Below are 20,062 nucleotides of genomic sequence, written 5' to 3'. Positions count from 1 at the left end.
CCTTGTTTGTATTTCTTTTAATCGGGAAGACCTTCACAACCTGAGTGATTTACTTCTGTCTTGCCAAATCTGGCCCCTTCTATTCTCATTAAGGTTCCCAGGTGCAGAAGGGAGTGAACAGTCATGGCTTCCCTCTGAAACATTCTCATGAACACTGGTACTTTCATTTTCCAAATCTACAGAAGTCCCTTCCTCATGAATTTCAGGAACACTGGCATTTTCCAAACCTACAGCAGTTCCTTCCTCACTAATTTCAGGAGCATTGGCATCAAGAGGTACATTTCCATTAGCATCAGTAAATATATTTTCATTAGCATCAGGAGGAACAAACAGAGAATCAGGTTCAAGTTCAAACTCAGGCTGAACCCCAACAGTCTGAGCGAACGTAAAAGCTAGAAGAATCACCAAAAAAGCAAGCATGGATAGATAGTAAAAGTAGTTGAAATAACAGAAATTGACATTTTGACATGATATACCTTTAGATCATGTGGGTTCTATTATTGGTGGTGCTCTTTGATTGTAGGTGAACTATAAATCCCAACAACTACAACTCCCAAACGTCAAGGTCTATTTTCCCTAAATCTCACCATTGTTCACATTTGGGCATATTGAGTATTTGTGCTGAGTTTGATCCAGATCCATCATTGTTTGAGTCCACAGTGTTCTCTGGATATAGGTGAACTACAACTCCAAAACTCAAGGTCAATGCCCACCAAACCCTTCCAGTATTTTCTGTTGGTCATGGGAGTTCTGTGTGCCAAGTTTGGTTCAATTCCATCGTTGGTGGAACTCAGAATGCTCTTTGATTGTAGGTGAACTATAACTCCCAGCAACTACAACTCCCAAATGTCAAGGTCTATTTTCCCTAAATCTCACCATTGTTCACATTTGGCCATACTGAGTATTTGTGCCGAGTTTGGTCCAGATCCATCATTGTTTGAGTCCACAGTGTTCTCTGGATGTAGGTGAACTACAACTCCAAAACTCAAGGTCAATGCCCACCAAACCCTTCCAGTATTTTCTGTTGGTCATGGGAGATCTGTGCACCAAGTTTGGTTCAATTCCATCATTGGTAGAGTTCAGAATGCTCTTTGATTGTAGGTGAACTTTAAATCCCAACAACTACAACTTCCAAATGTCAAGGTCTATTTTCCCTAAATGTCACCATTGTTCACATTTGGCCATATTGAGTATTTGTGCCGAGTTTGGCCCAGATCTATCATTGTTTGAGTCCACAGTGTTCTCTGGATGTAGTTGAACTACAACTCCAAAACTCAAGTTCAATGCCCACCAAACCCTTCCAGTATTTTCTGTTGGTCATGGGAGTTCTGTGGGCCAAGCTTGGTTCAATTCCATCGTTGGTGGAGTTCAGAATGCTCTTTGATTGTAGGTGAACTATAAATCCCAGCAACTACAACTCCCAAATGTCAAGGTCTATTTTCCCTAAATCTCACCATTGTTCACATTTGGCTGTTAGGAATTGTGGAAGTTGAAGTCCAAAACACCTGGAGGGAAGGCCCAAGTTGGCCCATGCCTGATCCATAGGAATTCTTACTAGACCTCCCAAACTCAAGGTCAACAGATTACTTTTGAAGACATACAATGGACTTCTCATCCTGATCACAATTGCAGCAAGATATACCTTCTGATAAAAAAAAAAAACCGAAAACATTTCAATATTCAAGGAAGACTCAGAACCCAGGATTGTGGCGCAGCTGGCTGAGTGTCAGATGCATTAAGATCACTCTGACCAAAAGGTTCGAAGCCATGCCCGGGTTGGAGTGGGTTTCCAACCAATTGTGTGTAGTGTGTTGTCGACCTTTGCAACCCGAAAGACAGTTGCATCTGTCAAGTAGGAAAATAAGGTACCACCTTAAAAAGTGTGGGGAGGCTAAATTAACTGATTTATGAGGCCATAAAGAAGACTCCAGCAAAAAAGCATTCCAGCGGGGAAGCATGCGGGGAATGCGGAAGTACTTCATCACTGTTGCAGATGGACCAATAAAAGCGACAGCTCCCCTGTGGCTTCTTCTCACATATTTATACATGGCTATCATATCTCCTCTCATCCTTCTCTTTTTCAAACTAAACATGCCCAGCTCCTTAAGCCGCTCCTCATAGGGCTTGTTCTCCAGACCATTGATCACTTTAGCCGCCCTCCTCCAATGTGATTATGCGCTGTTCCGAGATCCTCGGGTATGAATATTTCAATAGGCAGTAAATAGATTTCTCCTGCCACGGTTTATCATTAAAATGGCTTTTGCAAAACTAGAAGTCGATTTCTGATTCTTTCCAAGTTGGATTGGGCATAAGTATCTGGCATTCCTTGGGAACCTGGTTCCCTGGAGAGCCCTGGAGTAAACAACAACAATAACAAACTGTATCCATTCTACAGTGAAGGTCCTACATATGAATAAACTGCCCATTCAAAAGTATGGAGCAAAGGATAGCTTTTGGTATTGATTCTAATAATCAATACATGCAGTGTTGTAGTAGAGTCAGTTGGCAATGCTACAACTGGTAGTAGGAGTGGTAGAGGAGGGAAACGAGGCACCCAGGCTTCCTCTCACATATTTATACATGGCTTTCATATCTCCTCTCATCCTACTCTTCTTCAGGCTAAACTTGCCCAGCTCCTTAAGTCGCTCCTCATAGGGCTTGTTCTGCAGACCCTTGATCATTTTAGTCGCCCTCCTCTGGACACATTCCAGCTTGTCAATATCTCTCTTGAATTGTGGTGCCCAGAATTGGACACAGTATTCCAGGTATGGTCTAACCAAAACAGAATAGAGGGGTAGCATGACTTCCCTAGATCTAGACACTAGGCTCCTCTTGATGCAGGCCAAAATCCCATTGGCTTTTTTTGCCGCCACATCACATTGTTGGCTCATGTTTAACTTGTTGTCCACGAGGACTCCAAGATCTTTTTCACACGTACTGCTCTCGAGCCAGGCCTCATCGTCCCCCATTCTGTCTCTTTGCATTTTGTTTTTCTTGCCTAAGTGGAGTGTCTTGCATTTGTCCCTGTTGAACTTCATTTTGTTAGTTTTGGCCCTTCATCTCTCTAATCTGTCAAGATTATTTATTTATTTATTTATTTATTACTTGCACTTATTTACCGCCACTCTCAGCCCAGGGGGCGACTCGTGGCGGTGAACAACAACATAGAAAAGACAATTTACAGTAATCAGAACAATACATAACATGCTACTACTACTTGACATATACTAAAAATCCGCTTCGTCATATCATGGGTCATAGTCAAAGATCCCTTTGAATCCTGCTCCTGTCCTCTGGAGTGTTGGCTCTCCCTCCCAATTTGGTGTCATCTGCAAACTTGATGATCCTACCTTCTAGCCCTTCGTCGAAGTCATTAATAAAGATGTTGAACAGGACCGGGCCCAGGACGGAACCTTGCAGTTCAACACCTTTGGAGCCTGGCGTTTTCCATTGATGATGCGTCTATGCTTCAATTTGGTCCCACAGCTGTGGAAAGTTGGTGACAGCAAAGGTTGATGGCTGTAATGTGAAAACCATAGAGTCCAGATGGAAAACTCGACAGGAACTGTCCAAAGTGCTGAACCAATGGTAAAGACTGGATTCAGCACCTGGGAGAGTTCTTGCATACTTCTGCTTTCTCAGGCTTTCCAATGTGAGTGACCTGCCAATTTCTTATCCTCCTGGGCCAGGGAAGGACCAACCGGTGCAATACATCCTGAAATAGGGCACTGCCTGTAGGCTGTTAGGAATTGTGGGAGCTGAAGTCCAAAACACCTGAAGGGCTGAAGTTGGCCTATGTCTTGTCTTGACAATCAAATCCTATGGAGGCAATGCAGAATTCGCTTCTTTAGCTGCTGCATCGCAACCACGCTTTGCAAGGTCTATTCACTCTTAGAATCATAGAATCAAAGAGTTGGAAGAGACCTCCTGGGCCATCATCCAGTCCAACCCCATTCTGCCAAGAAGCAGGAATATTGCATTCAAATCACCCCTGACAGATGGCCATCCAGCCTCTGTTTAAAAGCTTCCAAAGAAGGAGCCTCCACCACACTCCCTCTGGGGCAGAGAGTTCCACTGCTGAACGGCTCTCACAGTCAGGAAGTTCTTCCTCATGTTCAGATGGAATCTCCTTTTGCCCTTGCCCTTAAGGCCTTCACTTGACCTCTGAAAGGCTGTCACACCTCCTTTCCAACCCTGCTTTCCCAAATACACCAACTACAGCAGGAATTCTGAATTCTGTCAGCACCATGATCTATATAAATAAAAATGCAATGTCAATTTGTGGGATTAACGGAACTCAAAAACCACTGGGCGAATTGACACCCAATTCGGACACAATACACCTCTCAGGCCAAGAAGTGACCATCACTCATAAAAACACTGAGAAACACAGCAGAAGAGACTTAACCCCCCCCCCCCAAACCATTACAATGCATGTGCAAAACCACATATACACAAATATATACACACACATATAAACACACAAAACACATATACACAGACTGGGCCACAGCAACGTGTGGCAGGGGATGGCTAGTGTAGAATAGAATAGACAAGAAGAGTAGAGAATAGCATAGCTTTATTGTCCTTGTACTATTTCACATGCAAATGTGAGTAGATCAATAGGTACCACTCCAGCGGGAAGGTAAGGGCGCTCCATGCAGTCATGCCAGCCACATGACCTTGGAGGTGTCTACGGACTGAAGGGGGTGAATAGAGCTTATTAGGAAATTATTAGTGCCTGTTGGGAAAAATGCTGAAAACTATAAAAGCCTAAGGAAGAGTCTTGTCCTTTGCCATAGAAAAGGTGCAAGGACAAGAGGAGAGACAGTTTTGGAAGAGAACAGGAAAGAACAGGATGCAGGGCTGAAGGACGTAGGACAACATGACATCCAAGGATCTGCAGTCATAACATGAGTACGAGACTCTAAAGTGGGTGAAAGGGCTCTGTCCTTGTAGAGTTGAAAGGGAAGGAGGTGAAAGAAGAAGTTTTGAAAGGAAGTTTGGAAGAATCATAGAATCATAGAATCATAGAATCAAAGAGTTGGAAGAGACCTCATGGGCCATCCAGTCCAACCCCCTGCCAAGAAGCAGGAATATTGCATTCAAATCACCCCTGACAGATGGCCATCCAGCCTCTGCTTAAAAGCTTCCAAAGAAGGAGCCTCCACCACACTCCGGGGCAGAGAGTTCCACTGCTGAACGGCTCTCACAGTCAGGAAGTTCTTCCTAATGTTCAGATGGAATCTCCTCTCTTCTAGTTTGAAGCCATTGTTTTGCGTCCTAGTCTCCAAGGAAGCAGAAAGGAAGCTTGCTCCCTCCTCCTCCCTGTGGCTTCCTCTCACATATTTATACATGGCTATCATATCTCCTCTCAGCCTTCTCTTCTTCAGGCTAAACATGCCCAGTTCCCCAAGCCGCTCCTCATAGGGCTTGTTCTCCAGACCCTTGATCATTTTAGTCGCCCTCCTCTGGACACATTCCAGCTTGTCAATAGGGGTGGATCTGTTCATGACACGGCAGAAGAAGGGTATAAGAATCAGATTGAAAAGATCAGATGGCACAGGCAACCTTTTTGATAGACATCTGATTGTCTAGTTGCTCCTGTCTCAGTGCAGCCGCACTTGACATAAAAAGAGATTTTTGCTTCAAACCTCATGGAGACTAATTGTCTTTTTTAAGATTCACCACATTTGCCTATTGAAATAGTTCCCTTCAGGACAACGCTGGCTCTTCGGCTTAGAAATGGAGATGAGCACCACGCCCCAGAGTCAGACATGACTGGACTTAATGTCAGGGGACTACCTTTACCTTTTTTTTTTTTTTTTTTTACTATTTCATAATGAAATTAAATGCCTTCCCCAGCACACATCACTAAAAAGTACCCCCATCCCTCCACACACACCACATGGCCCCAATGCCACATCAATGCAAAGCCATGGAGTTCAACATAGCCACAGCTCTGGGATAAAAGCGGTTTCTCAGTTTGTTGTCCTTGTCTTTGTCACCCTGTAGCGTCTGCCAGATTGCAATATGCTGGGTGAGATGGATCCTCTGAGTTTTCTTAAGGCTGCAGGACTCATAAAGTTCTTCCCAAGAGGGGAAAAGAGGGTAACCCATGAGTGCAGTCATGCTGTGTCCTGACCTTAGAAAGAATGGACTGGATGACCTTTGGAAAGCCTTGCATCCCAACCATCCTTTGACTCTCCAGTTCTAAGAAAGCCTCTAGAAATGGGCCTTCCTTTTAGATGAGAACCAAGAAAGATTAGTGGAGAGATTAGTGGAGAGATCCTCCGGGTGTCAAACAGGGATGTGTTATTGCCCCAACTTTATTCTCCATCTTCATCGCCATGATACTACACCTTGTTGATGGGAAGCTTCCCACCGGAGTGGAAATCATCTATCGGACAGATGGCAAGCTATTTAACCTCAGCAGACTGAAAGCCAAAACCAAGGTCACAACAACATCTGTTATAGAACTCCAGTATGCTGATGACAATGTCGTCTGTGCGCATACAGAAGAAGATCTACAAGCCACTCTCAACACCTTTGCAGAAGCATACACAAAGCTTGGCCTGTCACTGAACATCGAGAAAACCAAAGTGCTGTTCCAGCAGTCACCAGCCGCCCCCTCTCCAATGCCAGAGATACAGCTTAATGGTGTAACATTAGAAAATGTTGATCATTTCCGCTACCTTGGCAGCCACCTCTCCACCAAAGTCAACATCGACGCCGAAATACAACACCGCCTGAGCTCTGCAAGTGCAGCATTTTCCCGAATGAAGCAGAGAGTGTTTGAGGACCGGGACATCCGTAGGGAGACCAAGGTGCTTGTCTATAAAGCTATTGTCCTCCCAACCCTGCTCTATGCCTGTGAGACGTGGACTGTCTACAAACGTCACATGCAACTCCTGGAACGATTCCATCAGCGTTGTCTCCGGAAAATCCTGCAAATCTCCTGGGAAGACAAGCGGACAAACGTCAGCGTGCTGGAGGAAGCAAAGACCACCAGCATTGAAGCAATGGTCCTCCAACATCAACTCCGCTGGACAGGCCACGTTGTCCGGATGCCTGACCACCGTCTCCCAAAGCAGTTGCTCTACTCCGAACTCAAGAACGGAAAACGGAATGTTGGTGGACAGGAAAAGAGATTTAAGAGATGGGCTCAAAGCCAACCTTAAAAACTCTGGCATAGACACTGAGAACTGGGAAGCCCTGGCCCTTGACCACTCCAGCTAGAGGTCAGCTGTGCCCAGCAGTGCTGCAGAATTCGAGGAGGCACGAGTGGAGGGTGAAAGAGAGAAACGTGCCAGGAGGAAGGCGCGTCAAGCCAACCCCAACCGGGTCTGCCTTCCACCTGGAAACCAATGCCCTCACTGCGGAAGAAGATGCAGAGCAAGAATAGGGCTCCACAGCCACATGCGGACCCACAAGGAAACCCATGATGGAAGACCATCTTACTCGTCCAACGAGGGATCGCCTAAGTAAGTAAGTAAGTAAGGGCAGGGGATCCTTTCCATCTCACTGCCGCTCCTTCTGCGTCTTTCAGAACAGGCCGTCCGTCATTACAGCATTTGCAAAGAGCGAGATCAATCAGGCCTGTTTGGAGTGAATTTGAAACTTTGATTTGCTGAAAGAGCCACAAATCACCGGGAAGGGTCCTTCCCTCGCCAGAACTCCCAAGGGAGCCCCGTTCGCCACCGTGACAAACTTCTTTAAAGTTCCATGAAGCCTGCATAATTTATGGCTCTTCAAAATAACCTACTCCAGGGCCAATGTTTTATGCATTATTGCTCCATACGTCATATTTGGGACGAGGTGGTTTGCACAGCCCGAGATGTACGGCTCAAAAATAGCAATGCATCACTGGATGCGCAGGGGGAGAAATCAGCTCGCTTTGGATTTTCTTCCACGGACGGCAGTGGAAAAAGCAAAAGGGCGCGGGAATGTTTCTGTGTGATCCAAAACACCCCAAGGAATCCATCACGCTATTGATTCAAAAGGATGTGGATTTATGAGGGTTGAATGAAAAGTAATGCCTCCACCTTCGTTACTTGGGTTTGGATGGGATACTAAGGATACCAAAGTGCTTGTTTATAAATCTATTGTCCTCCCAACCCTGCTATATGCCTGCAAAACGTGGACTGTCTACAGACGTCACATGCAACTCATGGAACGATTCCATCAGCACTGCCTCTGGAAAATCCTGCAAATCTCTTGGGAAGACAGTAAGACAAATGGATTTTCTTCCACGGCTGGCAGTGGGAGAAGCAAAAGGGCGCGGGAACGTTTCTGTGTGATCCAAAACACACCAAGGAATCCATCACACTATTGGCCCAAAAAGATGTGGATTTACGAGGGTTGAATGAAAAGTAATGCGTCCACCTTCGTTACTTGGGTTTGGATGGGATACTAAGGATACCAAGGAGCTTGTTTATAAAGCCATTGTCGCACCAACCCTGCGATATGCCTGCGAGACGTGGACTGTCTACAGACGTCACATGCAACTCCTGGAACAATTCCATCAGCACTGCTTCCGGAAAATCCTGCAAATCTCATGGGAAGACAGGCAGACAAACGTCAGCATGCTGGTGGAAGAAGTGGAGACCACCAGCATTGAAGCAATGGCCCTCTGCCACCAACTCCGCTGGACCGGTCATGTTGTCCGGATGCCTGACCACCGTCTCCCAAAGCAGTTGCTCTACTCCAAACTCAAGAATGGAAAACAGAATGTTGGTGGGCAGGAAAAGAGATTGAAAGATGGGCTCAAAGGCAACATTTAAAACTCTGGCATAGACATGGAGAACTGGGAAGTCCTGGCCCTTGGGTGCTCCAGTTGGAGGTCAGCTGTGACTAGCAGTGCTGTAGAATTTGAAGAGGCACAAATGGAGGGTGAAAGAGATAAACGTACCAAGAGGAAGGCACGTCAAGCCAACCCCGACCGAGACCACCTCCCACCTGGAAACCACTCACTGCGGAGAACATGCGGAACAAGAATAAGGCTCCACAGTTACCTACGGACCCACCAGTAAGCTGATCTTGGAGGACTATCCAACTTGGATAACGAAGGTGAATCCCTATGAAGATTTGCATTCCTAATACAAATCAGCCGTATACGTCGCTATGTGAATTCAGTTTTGGAGTGAAGGCTGGGGACAGTGGTTGTCCAACCGTATCAGTCACCCTCGGACCCACCAGTACACTGATCCTGGAAGACTATCCTACTCGGCCAACGAGGGATTGCCTAAGTAAGTAAGTAAGTAAGTAAGTTGGATGGGAATATTTTAGTAAATCAAACGCAGAAAAAATCCTTAGAATGTGCTCTTTAACTACCATTATTTATTTTCCCACATATTAATCACCAATTGGATACATTTCTGCCAACAATGAACAAGTTTTCTGAAGCCGTCACAGAAGAAATCGACACTCTGTTTCCGCAACCTGCGTCGCCCAGTTCTCTCAGCGTCTTCATCAGAAGCATCATGATGTCCCCGCAGATCTTCTTTCATTATCGGGAACAGATGGAAGTCAGGAGGTGCTAAATCTGGACTGTATGGAGGATGCCGTACGGTGGTTAGATCCAGTTTCTGAAGTTTCAAGTCTGTGCGCTTTCATTTCAGGCGTTAGCATCCTGGGTACCCATCGTGCACAGATCTTCCGATAGCCAAGCAAAGCAATAATGTGACCCACACGTTCTCGTGAAATGCCGATTATGCTTGAAATTTCTCTCTGAGTGATACGACGATTGTCCTGAATCAATCTGTCAACCTTTTGCTTGTGAAACTCGGTGGTTGCTGTCACAGGACATCCAACTCTTTGTGTGTCATGCAAGTCAGATGTTCCCACCTCAACATCTTTAAACTTACTCACCCAACGACACACAGTACTCACATCAACACAATCACCATAAGCAGCTTACATTCTCTGGTGAATCTCCTTTGGGTGACACCTTCTGCTGTCAAGAAGTCAATGACTGCACATGGCTTAAGTCGCATTGACTGACCGTCTGCAGTTTTCCATACTTTGCATTTTAACCACACAGCCATGCAATGCTAAGGCTTCCGACTCTGCTGGTACGGCTGTACCAGGAGCTCCAACTTTATTTGCTTTGTATTAAATGTTTGCTTGCAGTCCAAGGTTTCAGGGATTCTGCAGAAGGTGGCTTCCTTTGGTTGCAGTCGTAGGGCAAGTCACCTGTCCATCATCGTTAAGCTTTGCTCAGGGCAATTGGGAAGGGAAGGGAGCCATTTTTAGTTAGTCTCAGTAAGGAAAACTAATGTAGAGGATGTGTACAAGCTTCTCCTGTACAAAAGCTTCAACCCGTAAGACTTTCCGGGGGAGAATAGTCTTAAAAGCATCCAAAGATTTCCAGGAAAGCAGCCGTAAAGCTTTGAGGAATTTCGGAGGGTAAACAGTTTGGAAGACCAAAGATCTCCAGCTGGAGAATCTACTGGCCTTACTGGTAGGTTCACTCAGTGCTCGAGACACAGTTCGACCCGGTAGCGGAGCCCACATCAGTAAGGTTTAGATTACAGTCAGCCTGGGAGAAGTTAACAAGGGGATTTTCCTTTAAAGTAAAGAAACAGTTATTGAAGACAATTGCCTGTCCCTCGTGGACAAGATTGAGAAAGTCACCAATTGGTTAAGAAAACCTTGAAATAGTTGTGATTTATTGAAGGCAAGAGAAGTTTCTGTTTGATTGTTCATTAATAAAGGACTTTGTTATACTTCACAAGCCATCTAAAGACCATTTGTGGTGGAAAATCCTTGAGAACTTCTCTTCGGGGCCCCCTGGCTTCCCGCTGGGCTCAAGTTGCACATCCTATTTTAAAGGCAATCCTTTACAGGGCCAGCGCATGACAGAACACCCACCAAAATGGAAGTGTAGAGGAGAGTCTACTGAACAAGCCAGTACCTGCCACATACCAGTACTGCCAGCTGTTGAGGAGTTACGAAGGTAGAGGCATTACTTTTCATTCAACCCTCGTATGCCACCTTTCTTCCCCCTTTTGCAGGTGTTGCAAAGGACATCTCCAGCGCTTTGTTTGCTGCCGTAACGTCTCTTGAGTAAGAAATAAAACATGCAGCACGCAAAGTGGAGCGGACACAACTTGGCCAGCTCCCAAGGCCCATAAAAGCACAATCAGCACGATTTCCACATCGCCTCCGGAGCAGCAGTCCGTTCTCTCCAGCCTCAGAACCAGGTTTCCAAAGGGTTTTATGAGGCCGTAAAGGAGACCGCAATCACAGTGTATCAGGGACTAACACTGGACAGTACGCAAACCATTCCGTGGAACGCAGGAGACCAGAGAAGGCAAACATGCAGAATATTGCCAGGTCTATCATGACATATTAACTGCAAAGTGGAAGAGAGCACAGCAAGAGGAAAGAGAGGGCAGAATGTGGCACCAGGATTCTGCAGAAAATTTGAACAATTATTGTCTTGTATTGTCAAAGGCTTTTGTGGCCAGAATCACTGGGTTGTTGTAGGTTTTTTCGGGCTATATGGCCATGTTCTAGAGGCATTCTCTCCTGACGTTTCGCCTGCATTTATGGCAAGCATCCTCAGAGGTAGTGAGACCTCCCAACCTCTGAGGATGCTTGCCATCGATGCAGGCGAAACGTCAGGAGAGAATGCCTCTAGAACATGGCAATATAGCCCCAAAAAAACCTACAACAACCCAATTATTATCTTGTAGAAGGCTTTCATGGCTGGAATCATTAGGTTGCTGTGATTTTTCTGGGCTGTCTCGCCATGTGGCAGAAGCATTCTCTCCTAATGTTTGGCCCACATCTATGGCAGGTGCCCTCAGAGATTGTGAAGTCTGTGACCTCACAACCTCTGAGGATGCGTGCCATAGATGCAGGCAAAATCTTCCTGGCCAGATGTTGACTCTTCTTGATTGGTGTTGATCTTATGTTGACTTCCTTCTTAACATTGTAAACATTTCATAGAATCATAGAATCATAGAATCAAAGAGTTGGAAGAGACCTCATGGGCCATCCAGTCCAACCCCATTCTGCCAAGAAGCAGTAATATTGCATTCCAAGCACCCCTGACAGATGGCCACCCAGCCTCTGTTTCAAAGCTTCCAAAGAAGGAGCCTCCACCACACTCTGGGGCAGAGAGTTCCACTGCTGAACGGCTCTCACAGTCAGGAAGTTCTTCCTCATGTTCAGGTGGAATCTCCTTTCTTGTAGTTTGAAGCCATTGTTCCATTGCGTCCTAGTTTCCAGGGAAGCAGAAAACAAGCTTGCTCCCTCCTCCTCCCTGTGGCTTCCTCTCACATATTTATACATGGCCCTCATCATATCTCCTCTCAGCCTTCTCTTCTTCAGGCTAAACATGCACAGCTCCTTAAGCCACTCCTCATAGGGCTTGTTCTCCAGACCCTTGATCATTTTAGTCGCCCTCCTCTGGACACATCAAAAGGCACGAAGAGGAAGGAATGCACCTTGATGCTGAGCCGGCAGAGTTTGACAATCAGCTGTTTTCTGTCAAATTTTATTACTTAAAACAAAACAATTATTTCCCGGGTGTAGGGATCCAAAATGAGAAAAGCGAGATAGCAGTTAGGTTAGGAATCAAGCACAGAAAAATATGAAATTGGAACGGGGCCGATCCGCCATTTTGAGATTTTAGCGGATACAGGGGTCCAATAGGAAAGCCTCCGTATCCACGGTTTTTACGAGCACAGATTCGGCCTCCCTGGGACGCCCAGAAGGCATCCCAGGCAGGCTCACGGCTGCCCGGAGCCCGGAAAGAAGTTTATTTCAGGTCTGAGTTAGTTTGAGGCAAGGGAGGATACAATGTATCAAGCAAAAGGTTAAAAGTTGCAAGTTTCAAGTACCTTTATTGGGGATTTGTTACAAAGTAAGGAGAGGGGAAAGTAAAGGGAGACTGCATGCAGTTCTGGCTTTGAGCTGCCTGTTGGGGCACATTTCATCATTTGGTCCCAAACTTGGCTTCCAGGAACTGTGGAACTTTCCACTGCCGTTCACACCAACTTGAAGGCAGGGGTCTCCGCCGCTGTCAGGGACAATGCCACTGTAACTGCCAAGGCTCAAGGCTATGGAGTCCTGCGAGTTGTAGTTTGGAGAGGCAACAACATCAATTGGCAGAGAGGGCCAAAGTTGGTGTAAAACTACAAAACTGAGGACTCCATAGCCTTCAGCAAGATCACTAAATATCATCTGATGAGGCACTACTATCCTGTTAGCAAAGGCTCAAGGCCTTGCAAAACTCCAGCTTCCAGGACTGCAAGGCATTGAGACAAGGCAGTTAAAGTGGAGCCAAACTGCACCTTGGAAAGAATCCTGTCTCCAAAGCAAAACCATCCGCCCATTCGATTCCTTATCCGTTTTGAACAAGACTGAAGAGACAGCTTTTCCAAAGAGGTGGGAAGAGGAAGGCTTCCCTCTCCTCCTCCTCCTTGGCGCTCAGATCCCATTTGCAAGAGGTGACATTTCCTGGGGTCCTGCAGCAAAGGCACGAAAACATTGCACGGGAAAGGCTCTCCAGAGCGCCTGCGCATCTCCTGCCTGCGCAGTCGGGTGACCTAGATAAAGCAGGTTAAATATATTGTTGCTGAAGTTTGCTGGTGGTTAAAAGGTCAGGCGGCTGTTGCTACCAAGGAAGCAATTTCAGCCATAAGAAATGTGGGAAGACGCTGTCTCCCAGGCACGGCTGTCATTTTTCATAGGGATTTATGCAAACCTCCCTCTTGCTAACGATTCTCTCGGCTTGAGCGCCTTGCTTGCAGTGCGGAGCTCAACAGGCACAATCCTCTGGGTGCCTTTGGAGGCCGGGATGGGCCTTCAAGCCAAGGGTGACCCAGGGCAACCTTCCCATTGGGATGGATTGGCAGGAGCTCTGCAGCTGAGCTTGGCCATGGCCTGCCTCTGAGGCTGAGAGAGTGCAACATGCCGCCAAATGCCCAGAGTCCAACAATAGAAACATTACGCCACACTTTGATGTCTTTGCCTGGGTTTGCATTTTCTTTGTGTCTTTCTTTCCTCCTTCTGTTTCCCTCATACACCTTGTCCCTTTACCTTTCCTTCTTTTCTTCCCTTTCTTTGCCTTATACAGGTTCCCCCTCCCTCCCTCCCTCCCTCCCTCCCTCCTTCCTTCCTTCCTTCCTTCCTTCCTTCTTTTCTCCCTTCCTTCTTTTCTCCCTTCCCTCTTTCCTTTCACCTTGTCCCTTTCTCTTTCCTTCCTTTCTCCCATTTCTTTGCCTTATACAGCTTCTTCCTTCCCTCCCTCCCTCCCTCCCTCCTTCTTTTCTCCCTTCCCTCTTTCCTTTCACCTTGTCCCTTTCTCTTTCCTTCCTTTCTCCCATTTCTTTGCCTTATACAGCTTCTTCCTTCCCTCCCTCCCTCCCTCCCTCCCTCCCTCCCTCCTTCTTTTCTCCCTTCCCTCTTTCCTTTCACCTTGTCCCTTTCTCTTTCCTTCCTTTCTCCCATTTCTTTGCCTTATACAGCTTCTTCCTTCCCTCCCTCCCTCCCTCCCTCCCTCCTTCTTTTCTCCCTTCCCTCTTTCCTTTCACCTTGGCCCTTTCTCTTTCCTTCCTTTCTCCCCTTTCTTTGCCTTATACAGCTTCCCCCTTCCTTCCTTCCTTCCTTCCTTCCTTCCTTCCTTCCTTCCTTCCTTCCTTCCTTCTTTTCTCCCTTCCTTCTTTCCTTTCACCTTGTCTCTTTCTCTTTTCTTACTTTCTCCCCTTTCTTTGCCTTATACAGCTTTCCCCTTCCTTCCTTCCTTCCTTCCTTCCTTCCTTCCTTCCTTCCTTCCTTCCCTCCCTCCCTCCCTCCCTCCCTCCCTCCTTCCTTCCTTCCTTCCTTCCTTCCTTCCTTCCTTCTTTTCTCCCTTCCCACTTTCCTTTCACCTTGTCCCTTTCTCTTTCCTTCCTTTCTCCCCTTTCTTTGCCTTATACAGCTCCTTCCTTCCTTCCCTCCCTCCCTCCCTCCCTCCTTCCTTCTTTTCTCCCTTCCCTCTTTCCTTTCTCTTCCCTTCTTTCAGTTTCTTTCTTCCCTCCCTTCATTCCTTATTTCTTCCTTTCTCTTCCCTTCTTTCATTTCATTTCCTTTCCTTCACTCCCCTCATACTTTTTCCTTTTTCCTTTCTCTTTCTTCCTTCTCAACTTTTTATTTCTTCCCTCTCTGGCCCTTAGCCCTCTAACTGGAAGTCAGCTGTGACCAGCAGTGCTGCGGAATTTGAAGAGGCACGAAAGGGAGAAACATGCCAAGAGGAAGGTGTGTCAAGCCAACTCCGACTGGGACTGCCTTCTGCCTGGAAACCAATGTCCTCATTGTGGGAGAACATGCAGATCAAGAACAGGATGGAGGGACTTGACCAAGGCTGGATATACACTGCGTTATGGGAGATTCCATCTGAACATGAGGAAGAACTTCCTGACTGTGAGAGCCGTTAAGCAGTGGAACTCTCTGCCTTGGAGTGTGGTGGAGGCTCCTTCTTTGGAAGCTTTTAAACAGAAGCTGGATGGCCATCTGTCAGGGGTGATTTGAATGCAATATTCCTGCTTCTTGGCAGAATGGGGTTGGACTGGATGATGGCCCAGGAGGTCTCTTCCAACTCTTAGATTCTATGATTCTATGAATACGGCTCCACAGTCACCTACGGACCCACCGCCAAGACACCACGTCTGGAAGGCCATCATCCTTGAGCTATGAGGGATTGCCTAAGTAAGTAAGTAAGAAAGTGGCTGTACCCACCTAGCTCCAGCGGACAAGAGTCCTTCGTCCCACCCTGGTCATTCCACAGATATATATACCCCTTTTTCCTAGTTCCAACAGACCTCACTACCTCTGAGGATGCTTAGAATCATAGAATCAAAGAGTTGGGAGAGACCTCCTGGGCCATCCAGTCCAACCCCATTCTGCCAAGAAGCAGGAATATTACATTCAAAGCACCCCTGACAGATGGCCATCCAGCCTCTGTTTAAAAGCCTCCAAAGAAGGACCCTCCACCACACCCCGGGGCAGAGAGTTCCACTGCTGAATGGCTCACACAGTCAGGAGGTTCTTCCTCATGTTCAGATGGAATCTCCTCTCTTGTAGTTTGAAGCCATTGTTCCGTGTCCTAGTCTCCAGGGAAGCAGAAAACAAGCTTGCTCCCTCCTCCTCCCTGTGGCTTCCTCTCACATATTTATACATGGCCCTCATCATATCTCCTCTCAGCCTTCTCTTCTTTAGGCTAAACATGCCCAGCTCCTTAAGCCGCTCCTCATAGGGCTTGTTCTCCAGACCCTTGATCGTTTTAGTCGCCCTCCTCTGGACACATTCCAGCTTGTCAATATCTCTCTTGAATTGTGGTGCCCAGAACCTGCTTGCCATAGATGCAGGTGAAACGTCAGGAGAGAATGCCTCTAGAACATGGCCATATAGCCCAAAAAACCCACAACAACCCAGTGATTCCGGGCATGAGAGCCTTTGACAATCCTTCTCGGTGTTGTTTCCGCCTGCGTTCCCACTTTGCTCCCTTTGCTTGTGCGAAGGATATCATAACGCAACCCCTTCGTGAGAGAGGAGAAGCGCATCTTTTATTTATTTCCTGCTCGCATTCAAAGACAAAGGGCTGCCTGCTGAAGACGTCTTCTCCCTTCTGGGCAAAAAGACATCCTCTCATTGCTTTCTTTCCTGCAGCAGAGAAAGAGAGAGAGAGAGAGAGCCAAGGAGGGCCTTCATCCTGGCAGGTGAACTCTCCTTCCTTGGGAATTGCACGCCATGGAAATAGATGTCTTTTCTCCCCACAAACCCCTACCTTTTGGAATGCAGAAAATATATGTCCTCCCCAGGAAACAGTGGGGTTATTGTTGTATGATTGCGTGCCGAACACACCGGCTACATTCCTGGAAGGGTCCCGTTCAGATGGATGCCTCCCCGGAGAAGCAGCCGGGCAATTTGGGTTGTTTATTAAAATATACTTTGGAAACAGCATAAGAAGACGTTATTTGCTGCAAAGGACAAGACTGGTTGCTAAGGAAGGAAAAAAAGAGGATGGAGGGACTCAACCAAGGCTGGATCTACATTGCAGTTTGAAACAGCATTATACGAGGGTTGACTGAAAAGTAATGCCTCCACCTTGGTTACTTTACTTGTATACCGCTCTGAGTCACCTGATGACTGAGAAGAGCGGTATACAAGTAAAGTAAAGTAAGTAAGTAAATAAATAAATAAATACTTGGGTTTGGATGGGAATATTTTAATAAATGAAATGCAGAAATAATCCTTAGAATGTGCTCTTTAACTACCAGAGGAGGGCGACTAAAATGATCAAGGGTCTGGAGAACAAGCCCTATGAGGAGCGGCTTAAGGAGCTGGGCATGTTTAGCCTGAAGAAGAGAAGGCTGAGGGGAGATATGATAGCCATGTATAAATACGTGAGGGGAAGCCACAGGGAGGAGGGAGCAAGCTTGTTTTCTGCTTCCATGGAGATTAGGACAAGGAACAATGGCTTCAAACTACAAGAGAGGAGATTCCATCTGAACATGAGGAAGAACTTCCTGACTGTGAGAGCCGTTCAGCAGTGGAACTCTCTGCTCCGGAGTGTGGTGGAGGCTCCTTCTTTGGAAGCTTTTAAACAGGGGGTGGATGGCCATCTGTCAGGGGTGATTTGAATGCAATATTCCTGCTTCTTGGAAGAATGGGGTTGGAATGGATGGCCCATGAGGTCTCTTCCAATTCTAGGATTCTATGATTCTATGATTCTATGAATCCTCATATGAACGGCGTAGACCTATATAACACAGTGTTATTGCATTGTGTGAGTGTAGACCAGGCATGGGCCAACTTGGGCCCTCCAGGTGTTTTGGACTTCAACTCCCACAATTCCTAACAGCCGGTAGGCTGTTAGGAATTGTGGGAGTTGGAGTCCAAAACACCTGGAGGACCCAAGTTGGCCCATACCTGGTCTACACTCATATACACCACTTAACTGCCAAAGCTCAATGCTATGGGATCCTTGGAGTTGTAGTTTAACAACTCCTTCAAAGAACCTTCGCAAACACTTTCACAGAAGCATATGATGTTGTTCTTGTCATTGTTGTTATTAAGCAGAAGCTGGATGACTATTTAACAACAGCAGACTGAAAGCCAAAACTAAGGTCACAACAACATCTGTTATAGAACTCCAATATGCTGATGACAATGTCTGTGCACATTCAGAAGAAGACCTACAAGACACTCTAAACACCTTCGCAGTGTTGGGGTTCAGCCTGATCCTGATCTGTGTGAACCGGATTCTCTGATAGTTTTTCCAACTGAGCAAGCTCTCCCTGACCCTGACAGTGTGGAATCTGTTGTTGATACAGAGGTCAGCAGCGATGAAAATGAAACTCAACAGCTGGAGGAAAATGTTTTGGAAGCTAGCCGTGATATCGCTAGCCGTGATATCTCTCCACCTGGGGTTTTTTAATGAGGACCGAAGAGAACAGATAGTTAGAGACATAAATGTTTCCCAGTTTCTACGAAGGTCACATCGTTTACAGGAGAGATAGGCCCAGGCTTCAAAGTCAAGGGGCGTTTCAAAGAATAGCTTCTTTGGTTTAAGAGGCCTCCTGCCGGGTGTCTCTTTAGATCAAGCAACGTTTGGGACTGTGGCTGTGCCTTGGCAGAATTCCTGTGTTTCATGGCCGGTAATCCCAGGATTCTAGTTATCAAGTTCATGGTTAGTAAAAGGCTAACAGGTTCCTGGTTCTTGAGGTCTCTTCCAACTCTTTGATTCTATGATTCTAAGGATTGCTTTTCCTACAGTCCAGTGTGGTGGATTTAATCTTATGGTCTCATTTCTTGAACTGGGATGCAACACGCAGAAGCATACGAGATGCTCAGCCTGTCATTGAACATCAAGAAAACCAAAGTGGTCTTACAACAGATACCAGCCAATCCCTCTCCAATGCCAGAGATACAGCTTAATGGTGTAACATTAGAAACTGTTGACCATTTCCGCTCCCTTGGCAGCCACCTCTCCACAAAAGTCAACATTGACACCGAAATAAGACACCGCCTGAGCTCTGTGAGTGCAGCATTCTTCTGAATGAAGCAGAGAGTGTTTGAGGACCAGGACATCTAGAGGGAGACCAAGGGGCTTGTTTATAAAGCCATTGTCCTGCTATAAAGCCTGGGAAACATGGACTGTCTACAGACGTCTCATGCAACTCCTGGAACAATTCCATCAGCCCTGCCTCCAAAAAATCCTGCAAATCTCTTGGGAAGACAGGCGGACAAATGTCAGCATGCTGGAAGAAGCAAAGACTAGCCTTGAAGCAATGGTTCTCTGCCATCAACTTTGCTGGACTGACCACGTTGTCCGGATGCCCGACCACCGTCTCCCAAAGCAGTTGCTCTACTCAAGAATGGAAAATGGAATGTTGTGGATAGGAAAGAGATTTAAACATGGGCTCAAAGCCAACCTTAAAAACTCTGGCATAGACACGGAGAGAGAACTTGGAAGCCCTGGCCCTTTAGTGCTCTAGATAGAGGTCAGCTGTGACCAGCAGTGCTGTAGATTTTCAAGAGGCATGAATGGAGGGTGAAAGAGAAAAATGTGTCAAGAGGAAGGCACATCAAGCCAACACTGACCGGAACCACCTTCCTTATGGAAACCGATCGCCTCACTGCGGGAGAACATACGGGTCAAGAAGAGGGCTCCACAGCCACCTACGGACCCACCCCCAGGACACCGATCTCAGAAGACAATCCCAATTGGACAACGAGGGATCGACTAAGTAAGTAAAAGTGTAACAAGGTTTTTTGCCTTCTGTAACCAACAGTGCTGCGGAGTCATCAAAAGCAGCCCTTGCTGATGGGTGTCTCAGAGCCTTTCTTCTGCCTTTTGCATCAGAGTACGGGAACAGAATAAAAATAGCCTCCTGGATGAATCAAGTGGGCTGTTTGCGCCGAATGAGTGATTGAAATTGGCTCTGATGCCAAAGAAGTCTGCGCTGATAGCAGTGGGCAGCATTGTTCTCCGCAGCTTTGCATGAAGCCGGAGAGATCGCTGTTTCTTATTGTTTCTTAGAAGCTGGTGGGTGCACCTTCCCTGGAG

The 20,062-nt window shown here is 46.6% G+C and overlaps 1 protein-coding gene across 4 annotated transcripts in view; it reads right to left on the bottom strand.

Annotated features, from left to right (window-relative positions):
• Window positions 1–20,062, bottom strand: part of MDGA2 (MAM domain containing glycosylphosphatidylinositol anchor 2) — a 633,808-nt gene that overhangs the window by 132,495 nt on the left and 481,251 nt on the right. The gene's annotated exons all lie outside the window — the stretch shown is intronic.

Source organism: Anolis sagrei, chromosome 1, assembly GCF_037176765.1.
Source record: "Anolis sagrei isolate rAnoSag1 chromosome 1, rAnoSag1.mat, whole genome shotgun sequence".
NCBI lineage: Eukaryota > Metazoa > Chordata > Lepidosauria > Squamata > Dactyloidae > Anolis > Anolis sagrei.
Note: the sequence above shows the minus strand (reverse complement) of the source record. Positions and strands in the feature narration are given on the sequence as shown.